Raw genomic sequence first — 13,918 nt, 5'->3', positions numbered from 1 at the left:
ACAGAGCAAAATGGTAACCTATGAAATGGAAACAAAAATATTTGCAAACCATACATCTGATCACGAGTTAATATCCACAATCTATATTGAATTTCTACAACATAACAACAACAAAAAAAACCCAAATAACTCCATTAAAAAATGGGCAAAGGACATGAATAAACATTTTTCCAAAGAAACATACAGATGGCCAACAGACACATGAAAAGATGTTCAACATCACTAATCATCAGGGAAATGCAAATTAAAACTTCAATTAAATATCACCTCATGCCCATTAGGATGTCTGACATTAAAAAAAAAAAAAAAGGTAAGTTTTGGCAAGGATGCCAAGAAATTGGAACTCTTGTATACTGTTGATAGGAATGAAAAATAGTATAGCCATATGGAAAACAGCTTAGAAATTTCCATACAATTGAAATAGAACTACCATATTACCTAGCAATTCCACTTCTGAATATTTATGCAAAATAAGTAATCAGGATCTTAAAGAGATATTTGCACTTCTATATTCATTGCAACAGTAGTCACAATAGCTAAAATGTAGAAACAGCCTAAATGTCCACTGAGGAACAGATGACTGGATTAAAACAATGTGGTATATCCATGCAATGGAATATTATTCAACCTTAAAAAGGGAGAATATTCTGCCATATGCAATAGGATGGATGAATTTTGAGGACATTATATAATATGGAATAAGCCAGTGACAGGACATATACGGGATGGTTCCATTTATATGAGGTAACAAAATTAGTCAAACTCAAAGAATCAGAGAACAGTGGCTTCCAAGGACTGAGGATTGGGGAAAATATGAGTTGTTGTTCAAAGGGTATGATTTCAGTTACACAAGATGTGTACATTCTGTAGACTTACTGTACAACATTGTGCCAATCATTAACAATACTGTACTGTATACTTAAAATGTAAGAGAGTAGATCTCACATTAATTGTTCTTACTACAAAAGAAAGAAAGAAAGAAAGACGAGAAAGAGGAGGTAAGGAGGGAAGGAAGGAAGGGAGGGAGGGAAGAAAGGGAGAGTGAAAGGAAGGGAGGAAGGACCGAGAATAGAAAGAAAATGAAAGAAGAGAAGAGAAGAGAAAAGGAAAGAGAAAAAAAAAGAAAAGAGAAAATAAAATAAAATAAATAAAATACAATGTGTTCCAGGAACGCAAAAGGTTTAGGGTAGCAGGTGAATTGGATACAAGGGAGGGAGTAGTATGAAAGCTGAGGGATAAACAAAGGTCAGGTCAAGAGGCCTTCATTCTCTCAGCCCAAAGAAGCTGGGGAACCATCAAGTCACCACCACTGTGCCACTTAATCCCTCTGAACTCCAGAATGATCGCCCATCTCTTGCTTGCCTCACACTTTTTGATCATCTAGGTTGTAAGGGGCACACACAACTTCCAAGTGACTGTCTAATTACCCACTACACTGCCTCTGCTTTGTCCTTCTCAGGGGATATTTCTCCAGCTGTCATCTCATGACTATTGATTAGTGAAGTAGGGAAAGAGGTTTAAGAAATGTGTAACTTAATTATTGATTTCCATTGGTTCTTTGTCTGCCCTATTTCTAAAAAGATATCAACAAGAGAAAAGTGGTTAAAAATAGTTAAGGCTTTTGAGATGGTTTTTATCAGCTGAGCATAGCTTCAAATCTTTAGCTATGCCAGCACGAAGGGAATATTCTTAATTAAGTCCTGATTTTACACTGCTCTTGCAGTGCAAAACAACAGCAACAAAAATACAGGTGCTAAGGGTTAAAGTATTAATATAATTAGAAGTAGTATCCCCTTATAATAAAATGTATATCACAGTGATGATATTATTGCTCCCAGTGGAAAAACATGCACACACAGATTCTATGTTTGTAGTGCCAAAGGCAAATTATGCTAAGTTGAAAAGTGTTGTTTCTCTTTTATTCCTGCCTTGCCATAATTCTAGAACTCCATGGTCTCATGGGGATATGTGTTCTGGGTGAGGCGTTTGGTTTCAAATTTCAGCTTTGCTTCTTGCTAGTAATGTGTTCAGGGACCAAATTATGTAACCCTTTGAGCTTTACTGTTCACATCTATAAGATGGAAATAATACTTAAATCATTTTTTCCTAAGAAGTAAATTAAATTTATTTAATTTATAATATATCCCTGTTTAATTTTGAGTTTTATTTGAACTTACGCTACATATCAGAAGGTATAGAGTTAAGATTTGACTATGTTTGTTCTGGGACTTGTGACTGAGAGTTGGTCAAAACTAATCTTTCTACAAGACTAACTCCTGAACCAGTACCCAAGGCCATCTCTCTGGTGGTTGTGATGCTGATTTAACCGACACACTAAAGCTGGCAGGTTAGAGGAGGCAGCTGAAGGAATGGTACGGCCATTAGTACCATTAAAGGTGAAGCTGTAATTTTAGTGAGAACCCCATGACTTGGCCTGGCACCAGAGGTAAGTGATGGATATATTACAGAATCTGAAACCTTTGCCTTAAAAAAAAAAAAAAAAAAGAAGAGTAATTAGTTGTTCACTTCCATATAAACCCTAGGTAATTACGGATCCCAGAATTCTGAAAAATTAAAATAAACATCATTTTAAAATGGAGAAAAATAATGAGAGCTATTTGTAGGGCTCCTGAAGTGCTTTTCAGCAGACCAGTCTAGCAGAACTGTCAAGATCATATCTCGAATCATGTTAATGTGAACATTTATCACTCAAACCTCATCTCTACATTAGCTAATTGAAGCCACTTACATTAAGCAACAGGACAATTTAGGCTAGACATGGTGCTTAAGACTTGTCAGGGAAGTTCAAAATAACTCATCTAGCTCCTTGTTCCCATAAGATCATAGAATCTTTGTGTTGGAAGGGATATCAGGGTGTCAGCTAGCTCAATTTCCCACCTATATAGGAGACCCTACTATAATATCCAACTCTGTGTTTTACCAGAATTTTCTTGAGCACTTTTGCATAAGCACAATTCACTAAGTTAAAGAAATTTTTGTCAGTTACAACTGCTAGAAAGATTTTTGCCGTATTTTATATGAAATCTATTTCACCTCCATTCATTTTTTTAGTAGTGGCTCTAGACCAAGAAACACTCCCCATTCTATGCAAATGCCTTTTGGGTATCTGAAGACATTGCTCATGCCTTCCATGGATCTTCTCTTCTTTAAGCTAAGCATCCTAGTTTCCTCTGATGAACTTCATGAAATATGGCTCACACATTATCTTCCTAGTGGTCCTGTGCTCATTGTAATTCAGTGTCTCAGTGTTTTTCTTAAAAAATTACTTTGCCCGCTGGAACATATTCTTTTGGCATATGGCCTCATCTATACATTTTTTGTTCTATTTTTTGTTGTGTTTGTCTTTAGTTCTCAGATTGACCTGTTTGAGTGTCCAAATCTCTAGACAAATAAAAATTAGCTCTTAGGTAAGTGAGCAGTTATGTTGTAAATCCTAGATACATGCCCTTTTAAAACCAATATAAAATTCTGAGTTGAGTTACTAGAAGAAAAATAAGTAAATACTAGAAGAAATTCACTTAATTTAATGTGACTGATTTTTTTCATTGTTGAAAGAGCTTTTCATCCCTTGAATAAACCCCATTTTATCATGGTGTATCATTCTTTTTATAGGTTACTGATTTTTATTTATTAGCATTTTGTTAAGGACTTTTATGTCTATGTTTGTATGGCATATTGTGTAGTTTTCTTTATTTGTGCTATCTTTGATTTGGGTATCAGGGAAATATGAACTTTAAAAAATGAATTGGAGAGTGTCTTCTCCTTTTCTAGTTTATGGAAGAGATTGTATAGAATTGGAGTTACTTTTTTCTTTAAAGTTTTGATAGAATTCTCTAGTGAAACCATCTGATCCTTACCTCACACAATATTCATAAATTAATTCAAAATGAATTATAGACCTGATTATAAAAGTTAAAACTATATGCCTTTTAAGAGGAGATATGAGAGAAAATCTTTGTGGCAGGCAAAATTTCCTTAGGTAGAACGCAAAAAGTGCAACTTAAACTTCCTTGTGTATGTCTGAGAGTGATCACTAATGGTACACTGAGCCAATTCATGCTGGAATATTTGATTCATAAACTGAGAGATTAATTACTCGATATGCTTATATTGAAATAAATGTTATGCTTTTGACAGGGGTTTAGGTCTGATTTAAGAATTGATCATTGGAAAAACCTGGGAAAGAAAAATCTAAATCGACAATAACTCTAAGAAAAAATTTAATTTGTATGATATAGGAAGTGTAATTTTAGTACTCTGAGTGGCTTAGATACTTGACTCAGATATGAACAATGATTGAATGGTCATAGACACATTGACTATTCATGTAAAACTGTTGATAGCAATGCATCTTAGGACTGTGCAAATAGAGGAAACATAGTTTGATGGGCAGGTTGTAATACAGAGTTAAATCTTATCTTCCATATGGGAAGTCAATACATAATGTCTAAAGTAGAAGAAAAGAAAAAGAAAAAGAAAAATAATCATATTATTAGAAGTAAGACACTAAGTGCCAAAGTGGGGAATGAGTCTGCTAAATGAATGAAGAATTTGGTTAGAAGTTACCCTAGCAAGTGGACTGAGGATACATCGGGCATGGGAGGGGAATGGAAGAGCAAAGAGGAATGAAGCCTGGGACTTCTACTTGAAAAGAAAAGAAAAGAAAAGAAAAGCAAAAGCCTGATAGATACAATGAACAGTTCTTACTTTAATAAAAATAAACATTATATTTAAAAAAAACGAGAAGCAAGTGGTGAAAGCAGGAAGGAAGAGGGGAGGGGAAAGAAGAGAAAGGACACAATAGTAAGTTGCTTCATTGTGCAGATAATGAATGTAACCTTGCAGGATAAATGAATGAACAGTAGCTGAATGGCATGAAAATGGGTTTTTATTACTTGAAATAAAAATTTCAGTGACAGAATTTTACAGTTGTAAAATATTCTCACACAACTTAGGGAAAAACAAAGATGCTTGTCACATTTCCTCTGTGTCTTTATTGATAACCTGGGTATTAGGGTATAAGATGCATTTCCAGAAACCAATAGTGATAGTGACACTTATTTGGCATTTACTAAGTGCCAAGGCAGTTGTCCTAAATATTTATTTTTTTTATAAGGGAAAGCTCCACTCAATCCCAGAGGCAGCAACTCTTATTATCACCACTTTACAGGTGACAAAACTGGCCTAAGGTCACAACTATTAAGTGATAGATCCAGAATTCAATCCCAGGCAGTCTGACTTGGTATTCCATGAATACAAAGTAGAACAAAGCAATATTTCTAATGTAGTTTATTATTTTGCATAATGTGTTATAAGATATGATTAAGTAAATTAATACATGGAATATTAAAAGTACACATTGGATTATTTCATCTCTATCATTAGAAGTTTATATATTCAAGTAAGTTGAAAGCATTTTGGTCAGTGGTGGTAGGAAATATTATTATTGGGAAAATCAGATCATTTTTATTCATCATTGCTAGATCTTATGGCATATTTGTTAATATAGGAAGCTTTCCCTGACCAACAGCCTAGGTTATGCATTTCCTAGCATATGTTTTCATAGCATCCCATACTTTTCCTTTGTGACAACTTACTATAATTCAAACTTTAAAATTACATTGTAAATGTCTGTCTAATTTTCTGAACTATAGGTTTCACAGTGTCAGGTACCTTATCTTTTTCCACTATGTTGCCTAGTATCCATCACATGGATGTGTCACATGGCATATATTAAAAATTTGCTAAGTAAATGAATGAAGAAATATCCATTATGTTTATGCAGTGACATTTTAGCCAATTCTCTATGGGATTTAATCAATTTCTTTTTTTTTCTTTTTGCTATTATAAACAATGTCTAAATTAATGTCCTTATACATACATATTTTACATTTATTTGATTATTTCCTTATGATCAATATCTATATATGAAATTCTTGGGTTGGTATGCACATTGCCAGAATGTCCTTTATATTTATTATAAATTTAAAATCCTACCTGTAATGTTTGCATGTTTTAAGGCAATGTTAGCTATTTAAACTGATAACCCCAAATCTCGGAGGCTTAAGAAAAGGGAAATTATTTATTTATTTGTAGATATTATTTATTTATTTGACAAACAGAGATCACAAGTAGGCAGAAAGGCAGGCAGAGAGAGATGGGGAGGCAGGCTCCCTGCTGAGCAGAGAGCCCGATGCGGGGCTTGATCCCAGGACCCTGGGATCATGACCTGAGCTGAAGGCAGAGGCTTTAACCCACTGAGCCACCCAGGCACCCCTGGGAAATTATTTCTTACTCATAGCTTCATTTAGCCATGGATTTCAAAACGGGAGTTCATGCAGTCATTGAGACCCAGGTTGATGGAGTGTGCCAACTTCCAATATAGGGCTACTGAAATCCTCCTGAGCTGCTAAATCCAGCCAGCAGTTATGGAAGGGAAAGAGTGGGTGAATATGTATGTGTGTTGGAAGTGGGAGTGAGGAGAACAGGGGATGCCATAAGCCTGGCCTAGAAGTCACATATATTACTTCTGCCATATGTTGTTATCAAAAACCCAGTCAGATGACAACAGCTTATATGCAAGGGGAGAAACATTACCCGACTATTTACACGAGAGGAAGGAATCACCTGCAGTAAATAGCTAGTTGCTACCTACCAGTACATGACAGTGCCCATTCAATGCCTTGTCAAAACAGAATAGAAGCAATTACATTTGTTTTATTTGAGTATAGTCGATAGATGATGTTAGATTAGTTTCAGGTGTACAACATAGTGACTCAACTTCTCTGTACCATTATGCTATGCTCACCGTAAGTATATCTGCCATTATATTTAACTTCTACCAATCTAAAAGGGTAAAAGATAACCGTTTTTCTTTTTAACTTATAGTTTTAAAAATCTCTAAAGAGGTTGGACATATTTTTATATGTACTTTAGCCCTTTGTATGACTTATTTTGTAATTACCTGTTAATGTCTTTTTCTTTTTCTATATTTCTAATTGGATACCCTTTTTTTCCTTAACCTCCTAACATATGCTTCATTTTTCTCTCTGGATTCAAATAAGTGTGATTGTAAAGTCAGTTCCTTTTAACACCATCATGACCCTATAGAAACCAAATTTTTTTCCCCAAGTCCTGTAACCTTTAGTATGTTGGCTAAGGGCTTGAATTCTAAAAACAAATATAAAATGGTAGATACTGACTAAGAGTAGGTGATCTGTAGACCTGATGGCAAACCTGAAACTTGAAAGCCAAGAATGAGTCCAAAAGAACTCAGATTAATCCACAAGTTCAAAGGTAAGTAAACAAGGTCTGAAAACAAGTGAAGAGGTCAAGGACAAGGATGGTAATGGAAAAAAAATGAGTTTAGAAGAGAAATGAATAGGGTCCTAGACTATAATAACAAATGGAGCTGACTTGGCTTTATTGTGTTTTTACTGGCAGAATAACATACTTAATTTATGAATTTAATTACATACATATTTTTAAATTACATATTGCGTAAAATAATAGCATAATTTAAATATATTGCTTTTTCCATGCTTACATTTCATAAAACAATTTTATTAGACCTCTTTACATGTGTAGTTCACCTAAATGTCATTATAATTATTAGGGCCATTTTTATTTCTTTTTCTAATTTTTCTTCACGTACATTATTTAATACTCCAAGAACCCTGTACCCCTACATTTTTGTGTCAATTCTGGTTGAGAAGTTTTACATACTATTTCTACTACTTCTATGGTTGCTGGTAAACATGTTTATTTAAAATTCTTAAAGTTGATCTGAGTCTTTCCCATATGTATTTATCAGTTAAGTTTATGTTTTGGGTACGTTTAAGAGAAAACCCAAAATAGTGGCAACTTGACTAACATAAGAGTTTATGTATAAAATAATTTCACAAATGGAAATTATAGGGCTAACATGGCAGATTTTTGGTCATTGGGTACCTAGAACATTTCAATTTTCCTGCTCTGTCTTCTTATGGTGTGATTTCCATCCTTAAGATCAGTTTATTATCGAATATGTCTGCTGGAATTTGAGCTATTATGCCCCATTCCTTGAATAAGGAGGAGAAGGTGAAGGAAAAGTGATTTTCTACAAGGCTGAATAATACTACCTAAAGAAATCTTCCTGATTTCTTTATCTCATACTTTCATACTCATACTTTCTCATACTATCTCATCTCATACATACTATTTGCTTTTAATTGACAAGATATTCATAAATATACTAGTTTCAAGAGTCAGCTGGGAATTATGAAACTTTGCCAAATATATGAAAAAGGAAATATGGATATGATATAATTTCTACAGCCACATCCTCAAATAAGAAAATCAAGACTAGCTCCTATTCAAATTCTCCTGTCCCATTTTACATATGATAACCAGTATCTTATTTTGCCTTGTTTTCAATTGTTTCTTTTATTAGTCCCTTTTTTTCTTTTCTATTTTAGAGTCAGTTTATATTGAGATTTACTAACATTTTTTTTTGAGATTTACTAACATTTTTTAGGGATTTATTTTTTTCACCTTTGTTTTGCCTTTAGTTAGAATTAAACTTCCTTCTTACTGAACTATATCTCTTAGTAGTACTTTTTTCTTAAGAGATTTTATTCATTTATTTGACACAGAGAGAGTGATCACAAGTAGGCAGAGAGGCAGGCAGAGAGAGAGAGAGGGGAAAGCAGACTCCCTGCTGAGCAGAGAGCCCAAAGTGGGGCTCGATCCCAGGACCCTGAGATTATGACCTGAGCCGAAGGCAGAGGCTTAACCCACTGAGCCACCCAGGTGCCCCACTCTTAGTAGTACTTTAAATAAGGGTATGTAGATGGAAAACATTTTTAGACTTTATGTTTTTGAAAATACATATCCTGTTCTTAAATAACTATTGAGATGGTATTATTAAATTTAATACAGTGAAACCCTAAGCTCCCATGTTAATCTTTGGAGATAGGGCAATTAAAGAGGTAATTAAGGTTAAATAAGGTCTTAAGGGTGGGACCACAATCTAATATGACTGGTATCCTTAGAAGAAGAGGAAGAGATAACAAGAATATGCACACACAGACACAAGGCTATGAGAGGATAGAGCAGGAAGGTGGCCATGAGGGAGGAGAGAGGGTCCAGGAGAAACCAAACCTGATGACATCTTGATCTTGGACTTCTAGCCTCCAGAACTGTGAGAAAATAAAGCCACTTTTTCTGTGGTATTTTGTCATGGCAGCCCTAGCAGACTAATACAGTTTGGTATAGAATTCTAGGTTTTTGTTTTCTCCTCAGCACCAAATTTGTTATCTTCTAATACCTGCTATTTCTAATTGAACATCTTACTGTTCTTCAATGGACAAGCCACATTTTCTCTTTGGTTGCTTTTATTTCCTTGATATTTTGTAGGCTTGATCCTATGCAATATCTAATGAAGATTCATATATTCCTTTTTTAAATGATTTTATTTATTTGTATATTTTAGAGAGAGAAATAGCACACATGAACAGGTGAGAAGGGGGAGGGGCAAAAGGAGAGGGAAGAATCTCAAGCAGACTCTGTGCTCAGCACAGAACCCCACTTGGCGCTCTATCCCATGACCCAAGATCATGACGTGAGCCCAAACCAACAGTTGGATGCGTAACCAACTAAGCTATCCAGGTGTCCCAAGATTCATGTATTTCTTAAATTATTAAAACTTGTAGCCATTAACTCTTCATCTAGGTCTTTTCTTCATTATCGTTTCCTGAAATTCCTAATTAGTTAGTGTATTTGGCAGCTTCTATCTCTTCTTTCCACTTTAAAAAATATCCCCTTGATATTTTCTGCATTTTCGTTTTTGATGTCTTTAGGATAATTTTGTGAACTCTGTCTTCAGGTTAGCTAATTCTCTCAACTGTCTAATCTATAGTTAAGTAAGTTTAAAATATTTTTCTTTCAATTACTTTACTTTTTATTTCTAGAATTTAAGTTTTTTTTCCTTTTTTTATAATTTTGCTTTGGTTTTATTTTTTTATTCTTAGGAACTGTGCTCATTCTTATTTAAAAATAAAATTTTAAATTTTAGAATAGTTTAGACTTGCAGAAAAGTGGCAAATACAGTATAAACACTATACCTCTCAGCCAGTTTTCCCTATTGTTAACATTTTCCTTCTTAATATATTTGAACATAATTGAACTATTTAAGATCCCTTTCAGTTTATTTTGTTACTTTCAGGTGCTTGAGTTAGAATTCCTCCTTATTGGATCTGTTGTTTCTCTCTTATGGTAGCATACTTCCTCATATATTTTTGTCATTTTATAAACCATAAACTATTTTTTTCTTGTTTTGTTTTTTTTTTTAATTGTGTTCCAGACTGTGCAAATAGAACTAATAGGGTAGACTTCTACTTGCTTTTACCTGTGGTGTCTTAGGTTTTCCAGGTTTTATACTTTTCTCCATTATTTCTCAAATGGAATTTGCTTGGTATGAACTGTGCAAATTCAGACTTCTTCACTTACACACTGCATGAGCTTGAAAAATAGTTGAAGATGGTTAGCCCATCTCTGTCTGCTCGGTTAATCACAGTGACTGGAGTTTGAATCTACTTACAGTTTAGAGATAACTCTCTTATTTACATAGAGATATAACTTGGAAAACACGATGAGAGAGAAAACCAGATAGTTCTTCATCTCAATGTGTTGGACACATAAATGAAGACAAATGAAGTGTGGTTCAGGATAACAAATTCAGGACACGGAAATAGTAGAGTAGGTGATTAGCATGTGGTTGGAAAGATCCTGAAAGTTTAGTGACTAAGTTAGCCACTATGAATAAGATGGATATTGATAGACTGTTAATTCACAAGAAAAATAACTGAGTTTGGATTTTTCACTGCTTTATCCTCAGAGCCTAGTACGTTGCTCAGTGGTGTTCAATAAACATACTTGACATTTCCATGCAATTACCTTAATTCATTCCTCATCCTCATCTCATTCATCATCACTTGACTATCCCATCTACTTTGTCCCTCATGTTATCATTTATCATTTCCATACTTACTTCATTCTATAGATAAGTTCTAAGTTGTTGTCTTCCTGGCTTTAGCTTTATCTCCTCTCTAAAAATAATTCTTGACTTTTCCACAAGCAGAGATGCTACATACAGCCATATCTAATAGTTGTGGTTATTCAGTATAGCTTCAGGAATCTTTTTTCTGGCACTGCCCCTTTAAACAATCATCTTACCATTCACATTGTGATTGAGACTCAAACACCTAGCCTGAAAACTACAGAAATCAGGAGGTCCTTCTTTCAGATTCAAATTGAATGAGACCCAGAACAAAAATCAATTTTCTAATTTCACTAATGTGGGAATATTGAAGCTTTCTGGAGGCTTTGACTAGGTATACATATGAGAAGGGTATTAGATTTGTTAACACCTAGGGTTCAGTTGAAGAAAAAAAGACCACCCTATTTCAAATAGAAAGAGGTTCAATACTCAAAAATTGGGGTTTATAACATCATTGAGGATGTTAGAAATGACTCCCCCAAACCACTGTAAAGTTGGCCTTTCATGAGAACTGTTACCTCTGCTATTGTCAAGAAGCTGGACCAATTTCAATTTCTGGGACCTCATTATGTTACCCTTCATTATAGCATCTGCCACAGTCAACTGTTGACTCCAAAATTTTATCACCTTAGCTGCAACTTGGAGATCAGGAAGATGCTGCCAGAACTGTTGTTGGCTCCTAGGTTAAAGTAGGAGCTTGTGGGCTTTTAGGTCAGACTGCGCCTGTTAGTCCTACCCTTTGGAGTCACAGAGACCTGGGTTTGAATGCTGGTTCTTATCTATTAGCTATGCAAACATGGGGATATTTCATAACTCTGAGCCTCAATTTCTTCATCTATAAACTGAAGATGAAAATAATTGATAAAGTTGTGAAAATGGATGAGCTCCTGAGAACAGTGTCTGGCATAAAATTGGTACACCAAAAATATTAGTTACCTTCCTACATTTGGCTATGCCCTAAGCTTGCTTTCCAAGTAAGTCAGTCTACATGTGTTTATATTAACTTCCTCATCCAGAAAATAAAATTGATGATAATTTTCTTGTTCATCCCACCGGTTTATTGTGAGAATCTGGTGACATAATGCATATAAAAAATACAAAACATTGTGAACTGTTAGATAATATTATTTCTTTTATAGGCCGATTGGCTACTTTAATTTGATAAGACTAACCAGGTCATATACATTCCCTGTATATTTGCTTTTCTTGCACCGAAAGTATATAAAATCACTAAATTGTTTATATATATATATATATATGATATATGATATATATATATCATACACACACACACACACACGTACATATATATGGGTTTGCATATAGAAAGACAGATGATAAAATAGTGAGAAAATGATACCTATGAGGAAGGAGTAAAGAAAGAGAGATTATTTGCCCTGTAAAGAAGATGTATAATACACTTTCAAACTAGAAACAGGCCTTGATTTAAGAAAACCCAATATCTGAATACTGATGTTTACAAAACCCAAGACAAGGGATCATCAATCACTCCACAAGAGGATTCCTCACCTCCCAAACAGATTCTCTCTCACACAGGGGATATCCCAAATAGAAATCAATTCATTTTATAAAATTTAATTCACCCAAAACGTTTCAGAGAAAGGAGGTTCATCTGTCTAAATGCCTCTTACACTAAGGATGGTTGCCATCTGTTTTCTAATCCCCACAGGATAGCAAATAAGAGCTTGAATTCTAAAATGTGAGATTTAAGTTGATCTGAGGAAGAATTACATATCTATGTAGGCTTGTTATTTATAAGCACAAGTTAAGGCAAATTACGGACTTTTGCACATGTCTTCAAAACAGGATAAGCTTCTCTGCTTAAGGAAACTGGCTTAAGAGTGGGTCTCTGTAGGGGCACCTGGGTGGCTCAGTCGTTAAGTGTCTGCCTTTGGCTCAGGTCATGATCCCAAGGTGCTGGGATCAAGCCCCGCATCAGGCTCCCTGCTTGGTGGGAAGCCTGCTTCTCCCTCTCCCACTTCCCCTGCTTGTGTTCCCTCTCTTGCTCTGTCTCTCTGTCAAATAAATAAATACAATATTAAAAAAAAAAAAGAGTGGGTCTCCATAAAGATTGAGGGAGGAGGAGATGGCCGTTAAGACCCCATAGGGCATGGGAGACCATGGTTTGTTGGAGTACAGATAGTATTCAGAGTTCTTTGTGAAAAGCAATAGGAAAATCTTGCCATATGGAAAAGATTCACAATTTGAGATTGTGTGTAGAAGACACTGTAAATACAGAGGCAGCTGAGAGGCTAGAAGACATCTCTTTAGCAATATGCTTTCTGAAACCTAGGACACCTGTTTTGCTGATTTAGGTAGGAAACCTGGAGAGACTATACTTTCTTGTGAAGATTTTCCTAGAGATTTCCATGACTTCCTGTCTTCATGGTTAGCTCACCTCAAGAAGCCCAAAGAGGTATAGAGACAACACAGCAGAAGATAAAAGCTTACAGGACATTTTATGAATGTTTAATGTCAAAAACTCAGTTCAAATTTGGCTTCATTCCTTTGTTTGTAGATTGTTGAGTTTGATGAGATAAGTTTAAAATAATTGATCTTTCCCTCCTGAAAAACATGCTCTTAGCACTCTATCTGATTCTCTACTGGTCTTCTGGGGAATATGTAAAAACTGTCTTTCTGAGGAAAAACAAAAACAAAGAAATTTAAAAGCCCTGATCTGAAGGATTTGCCGATTTCTTTGGTGTAAATTTTTCCATCATGCACAATTTCAGACTACCAACAGGTGGCGGTAAATGCAAACCTGTGTTGGGTGGTGGTGTGTAATCTTTTCTGCAAGTCAGCTCTGGTGTACAACTCTACTTTCTTTATGACATTTGG

The sequence above is a fragment of the Martes martes genome, assembly GCF_963455335.1.
Source record: "Martes martes genome assembly, chromosome: 4".
NCBI classification, from domain to species: Eukaryota; Metazoa; Chordata; class Mammalia; order Carnivora; family Mustelidae; genus Martes; species Martes martes.
Note: the sequence above shows the minus strand (reverse complement) of the source record.